This window comes from Megalobrama amblycephala, linkage group LG1 (genome assembly GCF_018812025.1).
Source record: "Megalobrama amblycephala isolate DHTTF-2021 linkage group LG1, ASM1881202v1, whole genome shotgun sequence".
NCBI lineage: Eukaryota > Metazoa > Chordata > Actinopteri > Cypriniformes > Xenocyprididae > Megalobrama > Megalobrama amblycephala.
The window spans coordinates 28,074,300-28,083,092 of record NC_063044.1 but is presented as its reverse complement, the minus strand read 5'-3'; positions in this window follow the sequence as shown (position 1 = coordinate 28,083,092).

The window sequence follows — 8,793 nt, the reverse complement described above, 5'->3', positions numbered from 1 at the left end:
TGTAGTTTCTTCATAATTATTTCTGTTGTCTCTTGCAGCTCATCTCTTCTCTTCTCTGATGACGTGTTTATTGGCATGAGGGCGGGGCAACCTGTCATTCACATGAGATCGACCAATAGCAAACTATAACCATCCATTCCCCATGAGGAAAACAAATCCCGCCCTGCATTTTTTCTTGTTTGGGAAGCTGTTTCACTCATATACATCACAAAGGGAAAAGCCTATCACAACTTCCATTTCATGTTGACTTTAAAGGAACACTCCATTTTATTTGAAAATAGGCTCATTTTCCAACTCCCCTAGAGTTAAACAGTTGAGTTTTACAGTTTTCGAATCCATTAAGCCGGTCTCCAGGTCTGGTGGTAACACTTTTAGCATAGCTTAGCATAATTCATTGAATCTGATTAGAATTATTATAGAATTATTAGAATTGATTAATTGCGCCTGCTGCACCCATGGTACGGCAGCAAAGTTCCTCGATTATTATGCCGGAATGAGAGTATAGTTCCTAGCCATATCGGCCTAGAAAATCGCAACTTTTCATTTTCCGTCGGTCTTGGTACACGATGTAACTACAGAAGAGTCGAGTTTTAAATAGGAAAAATATTGAAACTCTTTGGTCATTTTTGAGCGAGATGCTAACGGTCTAATCAGATTCAATGAACTATGCTAAGCTATGCTAAAAGTGTTACTGCCAGACCCGGAGACCGGCTTAATGGATTCGAAAACTGTAAAACTCAACTGTTTAACTCTAGGGGAGTTGGAAAATGAGCCTATTTTCAAAAAAAGTGGAGTGTTCCTTTAAGATGCACATTCAATACATTTAAGCAGACTTCTTTTTTCACAAGTTAATATTAGCTATAATGATGAACACAACTATTATTCAGGAGCCACCAGCAATCCTGTTGCATTTCAGGGTCATGCTGAACTTTCGCCCAGTGACCAGATCATTGTAGCTTTGGAGCTTAGCTGCTGTGTTTATGCTATTTCTATCCCTCTTTGGAAAAAAGAGGATGAAAAACACTGTTGTTTTCTTTCCACTTCTATCCTTGCCATTCTCTCATTTGGATGATGGCTTAATGTGTTTTCCGTGCTTTCGTTTACCTTGAGCGTGTGTGGAGAGGCTCCTTCAGGATGAGTCATTTGCTTACACTGGCCGCTCTCTCTTACACATGCTTGCTAGCAGCACATGGCCTGAAGACAGCACACACTCTCCCTTCACGTGGTCGCCTTTCTTTGGCTGCCTCTTTCCATCAGAACACCTTCCTATTTACTCTTTGTGCTTGTTTATCGATGTTTTAGCTGTCATAACCTATTTTTTTTCCCAGCAGTGAACCCGAGTTACCTGATTTATTTGACCTTCTTTTATCAACAATCCAATTTCAAACAAATCCAAACACAGTTTGATTTGTAGGTGCATTTGGATTAATACGTTTCATGTTTACACTACTCTGTGGTCAAAAGTTATTCTGCTATGCTGATTTTATTATTGGTGCTCGAATTAACAATGTTTAAAACATTTTTTTTTTCTGCTTAATATTTTGGGAAACGGTGATAATGGAGGAGATATAGCATTTACTTGAAATGGAATTGGAGCATAAGAGACTGTAAGATATTCTAAATCCATTTTGGTTGCTTTTTTCTTCACATGAATCATGCTTGAGATGTTGGGTGTTTTATTTTTAGTTGAAGTGAGTATAGTGCACGGTATTTAATTATGTAGGTCACGGCTGAAATGTCATGTAGTTACTTGTCTTGTCTGCTAAGATTTGCCTAACCTAACTAAGTGATCTTGTTCCTCTGCTAACCACATGACTGGGAATAAAACGCTACATTTGGTCCCAATGTACTATTGTTTCCACACAGGACAAAAATAAATGGAATCTCCCTTGTGGGATGATGCAGTCTCTGTAATTTGCATCCACCAAATGAGTCAAATCTCCTGCTGCTCATGCTGGTCTGGACAGACATAAAACAAATAATCACCTTTATTTAGTATCTTCCAGATTTCCATTTCTTTTTCTCCCTTTTAATCCTCAGTGGAGATCAATGTAACCAACACTCAAAAAATGTACAATTTAATGAATTAATGTGCGCCAATGCAACACAATTCTTGGACATTTTTCATTGTTTGTAATCTATTTAAATGGTTACACTTTACAGTAAAGCCCCATTATTTAATGCATGCCAACTAACAATAAGCAATGCATTTGGTGCATTAAAGGATTAGTTCACTTTCAAATAAAATTTTCCTGATAATTTACTCACCCCCATGTCATCCAAGATGTCCATGTCTTTCTTTCTTTAGTCGAAAAGAAATAAGGGTTTTTGAGGAAAACATTCCAGGATTTTTCTCCTTATAGTGGACTTCAATGGACGGTTGAAGGTCAAAATTACAGTTTCAGTGCAGCTTCAATGGGCTTTAAATGATACCAGACAAGGAATAAGGGTCTTATCTAGAGAAACCATCGGTCATTTTGGGAAAAAAAATGTAAATGTATATGCTTTATATAAACAAATGATCGCCTTCCAAGTGCTTCCACCAAAACCGCACTTTCGTATTCTTCAAAACGCTTACACTGTTTGTCCTACACCTTCCCTATTCTACTTACGTAATGAACGCAGCACAGTTATTTTTGGATATTTTAATACAAAAATCTTACATATTGTGTCTTTAAGTTCAGGTATTGGGTAGGATTAAGGGATGTAGAATATGGTTATGCAGAATAAGGCATTAATATGTGCTTTATAAGTAAAAAACAGCTGATATCTAGCCAACGTTTGATTTCAATAATGTAAATGTTAAAAATGAATATGAACTAAGATTAAAACATGGAACCATGATTAAAAAGTTACCATACCAGAAAAAGCTGTCAGTAGTCAATTTTTGATACAAATGTATTAAATATTATTAATGTAGAAGTATAATGTAGTATTTTTAAAAGTCATAATACATTGTGTGATGGTGCATGTATGCAGGAAACCCAAATTTGAATACAGCTTCTCATTTTCATTGCATCTAGTAAGCATGACTAAACAAAGTCTGCAACAAGACTTTCAGAAATGTTTCGTTTAATTGCATGGAAATGTTTTCCTAAAAGCTCATTGGATGTTTTTATTTAAGTACAGATTTTTGACACTGACTGCTATATTATTCTACAGTCTTGAAACTAAAAATAAAATCTGTGCTAATTGATCCGTTCAGTAAGCTGTATTTTTTGGATAGTGAAAATGTGACGTGCTTCCATGGGTAAAGCTCGTGTGACGTGTTGGAGCCCCTCTTGCTGTTGTAATCCAAGATTAACCAAGATTAACATTCACTCACTCACTTTTTATACCGTGAGTCTGTTCTTTTTCATTGTCACAACAAATATAATTTGATCTTTTCGATAACCCAATGGCAAATGTAAAGCAGACATTTACTAGTCTCTTCTGCTCACCAAGGCTGAAGTTATTTTATGAAAACTACAGTAAAAATATGAATATTGTGAAATATTATTACAATTTACAACAAAACAAATCCTTAAAAATGGATAATGTACTGGCAGAAAATCATCAGGACATTATCCAGTAGTTTTACGGACATTTCCGTTAACCCTAAAACACAACGTATGTTCAAAATTCAAAATAAATAAAATAAATATGGAAAGTTCAGTCAAATTAATACAGTACATTGTACCCTATATTTACAGATTTTTTTTTGAGTGTTTTTTAATTTAATTTATTTTAAAATATAATTGATTCCTTATTTTCAATGTTGAAAACATTGTTGAAAAGTGTGATAATTTTTTTTTCAGGATTTTTTTGTGAATAATAGTTAGAATATAAGAATAATTTGTAGTTCACAGTAATAATAATGAATATTTTTTGAATAATAATTCAAATATTTAATAATTTTTAGATATAAATTATAATTATTATAAATGTAATATTATAAATATTACATTTACACATGCTTCATTTTACTAATAAATTGAAAAACCCCTAAAAATCATTAGGAAAATCTCAGAGGAACACACACAATGAGCATTTTTAAATATTATTAAATAATTATATCTTATATATAGTTTATAGTTACAGATCTCATTAGAAACTTTACTGAAAAAGTTCAAAACCCAAAAGTAATAGCAAAGTGAAAACTCTAGTCTCAACAACAACTGATGCATTCCTGCTTCCCAACCCCCATCCCGACACACACAGCTCCTCTATTCCCGCTGCCCCTCCCTGCAGTGCCCTTGGCAGTGTTTGAGGCCATCAGGTCTTTACATAACAACTCTGGCCTCCGACAAGGTGTTACAGTAACACGTTTCTCCTCCGGTGCATGTGAACTCGCTGTCACATGGGGACGGCTTAAGCCGTGTCCCTCCCTCAGGTGTTTTCATTAAGGGCGGAGGAAGCTGTTCGGCCTGTAAACGAGGGCTGGCCATGTAACCCGACACCTCTGACTGTTGGGCAGAGCCGGACGGAAGCCATTAATATAACCTCAAGCTCAAGGTCTTTCCCTCTCCCTTTCTGCACTCTGGAGTGAAATGAGGTTACCGGGTTTTATTGTGAGGTTGTTTGACTTTGCATGCTGTTGCGCAAATACGTAAACAAAAGCAGTAATATGTTTAAAATATGGAGAGAAGCGATTTTTGGTTTAGTTTTGTAATGTTGCCACACCTTTGTTTGATAGTTATGTCAGGTGAACAATAACTTCTCAGATCATGTAAGGTTATAATCAGTGTCACCCCTGATTGATTGGTTGGATGGTTGTGGTTTGCTATTGGTGGATCTCATGTGAGTAACAGGTTGCCCCGCCCTCACGCCAGTAAACACATCATCAGAGAAGAGAAGAGATGAGCTGCAAGAGGGAGGGGGAGTTTTTTGATAAAAGATTATGAGGCACATGAATTAAAAAAAAATAGGTAGCCTACAGTTGGCAAGTTTCGACTAAATTGAGAACTTCTAAAATGGTCTAAATTCTATACTTTATAAATTTGGCTAGTTTACATTTGGACTAAAATTTAATTTATGTAACATCTGTTTTGTTGTTGTTTTGATTACAATAAATGAGACACATCTGGTTATTTCTATGTATCAGTCTGTCTTTTTTAACTGGGGCATGTTTGTTTACTAACCGAGTTTGTTACAAACCAAGGTCACAATTAGGTTCAGAAGTCAGCTTTTTATCGTTCTTAGTTAACAATAGCTTTGTAACACAACACCGCCGCATCAACACGTGAAGTGTTTACATGTGTGAGCTAGATGTGAGTCACCTGAGACAGATATATTATGATCTGCTACGGTAAACGATGAGATAATTTTTAGTGTGTTTTCCCTCGTTCTACTGTGTCAACAGTCACGTGTGCTTCGCAAACATAATGCTACACTTGGCTTATTTCCTCATGACTTCAGCTCAGCGTTGGCTTACAGAAACTGTTTTATCTGTCTCTCTCCACTCCCTTTTTTGGCTCTGAACACAGTTTGTTGTTGTGAAATGTAGACGAGGCTTAGAGTTGAATCATTAACAAATCAAAGTACGGGCGCGGCCCGAGATGAAAGCAGGTCAACAGGTACACGTGAGAGGAAAACTATTCAACCTGCAAGAAAACCTTGTCCCTTGGCCAGGCGCCATGTAAACAAGGACGAAGTGCTGAAAGCTTCCCGATTATGTGGAATTAAATAGATAAATGAAATACAAGAAAGCACCTTTGGAAAGCTCAGTCACAGGTGATGCACGATTGGTTTCTGTGTTTACATTTCCTTGTACTTTGCAATATTTCTCCAAAATTTTGAGTAATCATTCCCCTGAATTTCTTTATAACTTTGGCAATTTTTTTTTTTTTTACCAATATCGTCATCTGATATTTATGAAAGTACATATTCCGGTTTAGAGGGAAGTAGTTTATTCATATGAATTGCAGAAATTAAACAATTTAATGAAGTTGACACAGGCCTCAGGGCCGTAACCACCATAGACATTTAAGTGGACATTAACCACCATCCAAATTGTATCCCTTCCCCAACACCCTCCCCCAATATTTGATATTCTCGATGCTGATCTGCTGTAGCATACACTTCTCTGTTGTTAGGATGACAAATCACTCTAGAAAATAGCTGTAAAAACTAAACAAATTTACACATAAAATACCGCTTTCCATTGAAACATTAATATACCGTAAAAACAATGAATTCTGGGTAATTTTATTTGTCGTTTTCGAGAAAGTAACCTATAGGCTACTTTCTTGAAAATGACAAATATTTCCCAGAATGCATTGTTTTTACTGTATATTATTTCTGTATATTACAATGCATTCTGGGTAATATTATTTGTCATTTTCGAGTAAGTAACCTATAGGCTACTTTCTTGAAAATGACAAATATTTCCCAGAATGCATTGTTTTTACAGTATATTACTGTTTCAATGGAAAACAGTATTTTACTGTGTAAATTTGTTTCATTTTTTTACAGCTATTTTTTATAGAGTGAGCTTTAACAGTCACCTTTTTCAGCTTGTCCTGCTCTGCTCTGATTGGTCAGATGGCCCAGTCTATTGTGAATGATAATATCCAGTCAGTCTATAATACCTGTTACTCAACTTATAAAAAAAAAAAAATAAAAAAAAATTAAAATAGTAATTTGAGCTTGAATTACTGTACGAGAGATCTCTAGGAATTCAATAAATTATACAGTTTAGCTGCAATATACAGGAAAAATACAGCAATTTACTAATCATAATCAATGTTTTTGTAATTATTTTCAAGATACATTGAATAGATGTTTAAAAGAACATCATTTATTTGAAATAGAAATCTTATAATTCAGAGCAAGTTTTGACTGATTAGTACTCATTAGGACTGTAAAGGTGTGTGAAACAGGTTTAGGGGATATTCATAGTTTACATTTCACTGTAATATTGAGTGTTGTGTCTTACCATTGTTAAGATGCACAGTTTTTGTTTGCATAGAAATTTGCATAGAAATGTATAGTTCTGGCTTGCCAACAATGAACTAATTTAAATTGAATTCTGCTTGTTAATGATTTTGTTGTTTGACATCAACAGAGTGTTAAACAAGTGTTTGATGTTGCAATATTAAAGCATATGTTTTGAATCCCAAAAACATGGAGTGAAATTCTACAGTATATTTTTAGAGCCTCATTGATGTCAAACAGATGGTACAGGGAGATATGGAAGGATTTGAGCTGTTCCAAAAATGTTCTAAGGATAGATCCATATAGAATGACATTCTTAGAAAACATACAGATGACAAATTGAACCAGTTCTGTACAAGAAGAACATCTCAGGCTCACGTGGCTCTGCAAAAATGCTTGTTATTTGCCCTTTCACCTATAAAGGAAGTTCCACTTGTTTAGTCTGCTGCCTGAGCCTTTCATCGCTTCTCCTTTATAAGCAGGTGCTGCCCGTTTGTGTCCTTTTAAGCTAAGCTAATGTTTTTGCTGTGATTGACTTTGGACCTGTGTGAAATGTCATCCTGTGGGTCATCCAAGATGTTTGTCTTTCTTTCTTCAGTCGAAAAGATATTAAGGTTTTTGAGGAAAACATTCCAGGATTTTTCTCCATATAGTGGACTTCAATGGCTACCAATGAGTTGAAGGTCCAAATTTCAGTTTCAATGTAGCTTCAAAGGGCTCTACATGATCCCAGATGAGGAATAAGGGTCTCGTCTAGCGAAACGATCGGCCATTTTCTAAAAAAAAAAACTAAAAAAAACTTTTAAAACTTTTTAACCACAAATGCTCTTCTTGAGGATGCCAACTTCTTTGATCAACCCTTCCGAGGCCTGTTCCGAGTGGAACCCGTCTTGGAAAACCTCTGTATGACCCTGGCCACTGTGCTGTAACTCAGTTTCAGGGTGTTACTGATCTACTTATAGCCTAGACCATCTTTGTGGAGAGCAACAATTCTAATTCTCAAATCCTCAGAGAGTTCTTTGCCATGAGGTGCCATGTTGAACATCTAGTTTTCAGTATGAGAGAATTTTAACTGCTCTAATACAAGATACGCAAATTTTTATTGTTCTATCAAGCAGACAAAAACATGAACATGATGAATAGGACAAGCAGCACATTGACTATTCTAAACTATATACAGTTTTCATTTCTATAGTATTGTCGCTTGAGAAGATATACTAAAATGGTTGCTGAAATGTGAGGGGTGTACTCACTTTTGTGAGATACTGTATATATATATATATATATATATATATATATATATATATATAATATACAAACAGGATTATTTGATTAATGGAAATAGACAGAATTAATCTGAAATAGAAATATTTTGCATCATTATAAATGCCTTTACATTCAATCAATTTAATGCATCCTTATTAAAAGTATTTCTCTCTTAAAAAAAAAAAAAAACTTCCTGAACCCAAACTTTTGCATGTATTCTCCAAATGTTTCAATCAACTGATTATTATAAAGCAGCATGTAACCAGCAAAGTTTAAACTCCTATTTTAGCGCAGTTGATGATTGACAGGTGAATAGGCGGTCCATAGTCCACAAGCTGGAATAAAAATGTTGCAAAAGCACAGAGTTTTACAGTTTCCCTTCAGCCTTAAATCTTTTCTTCATGTGCTCCATTGCCCCACTATTTTCCCAAATCTCTACAGGATATGAGTTGGACTCTGAAAAATCTGTAAAATGCAGGCAGTGATGAAAGAGACAGAGAGCGTGAGAGAGATGCTCTATTGCCAAGCCTGTGGTGAACATAAGCATAGCTCAGAGTCCTCAAACCACCCAATGGTCTGCGTTTTGCCAAATTACTTGCAATGTTTGCCAAT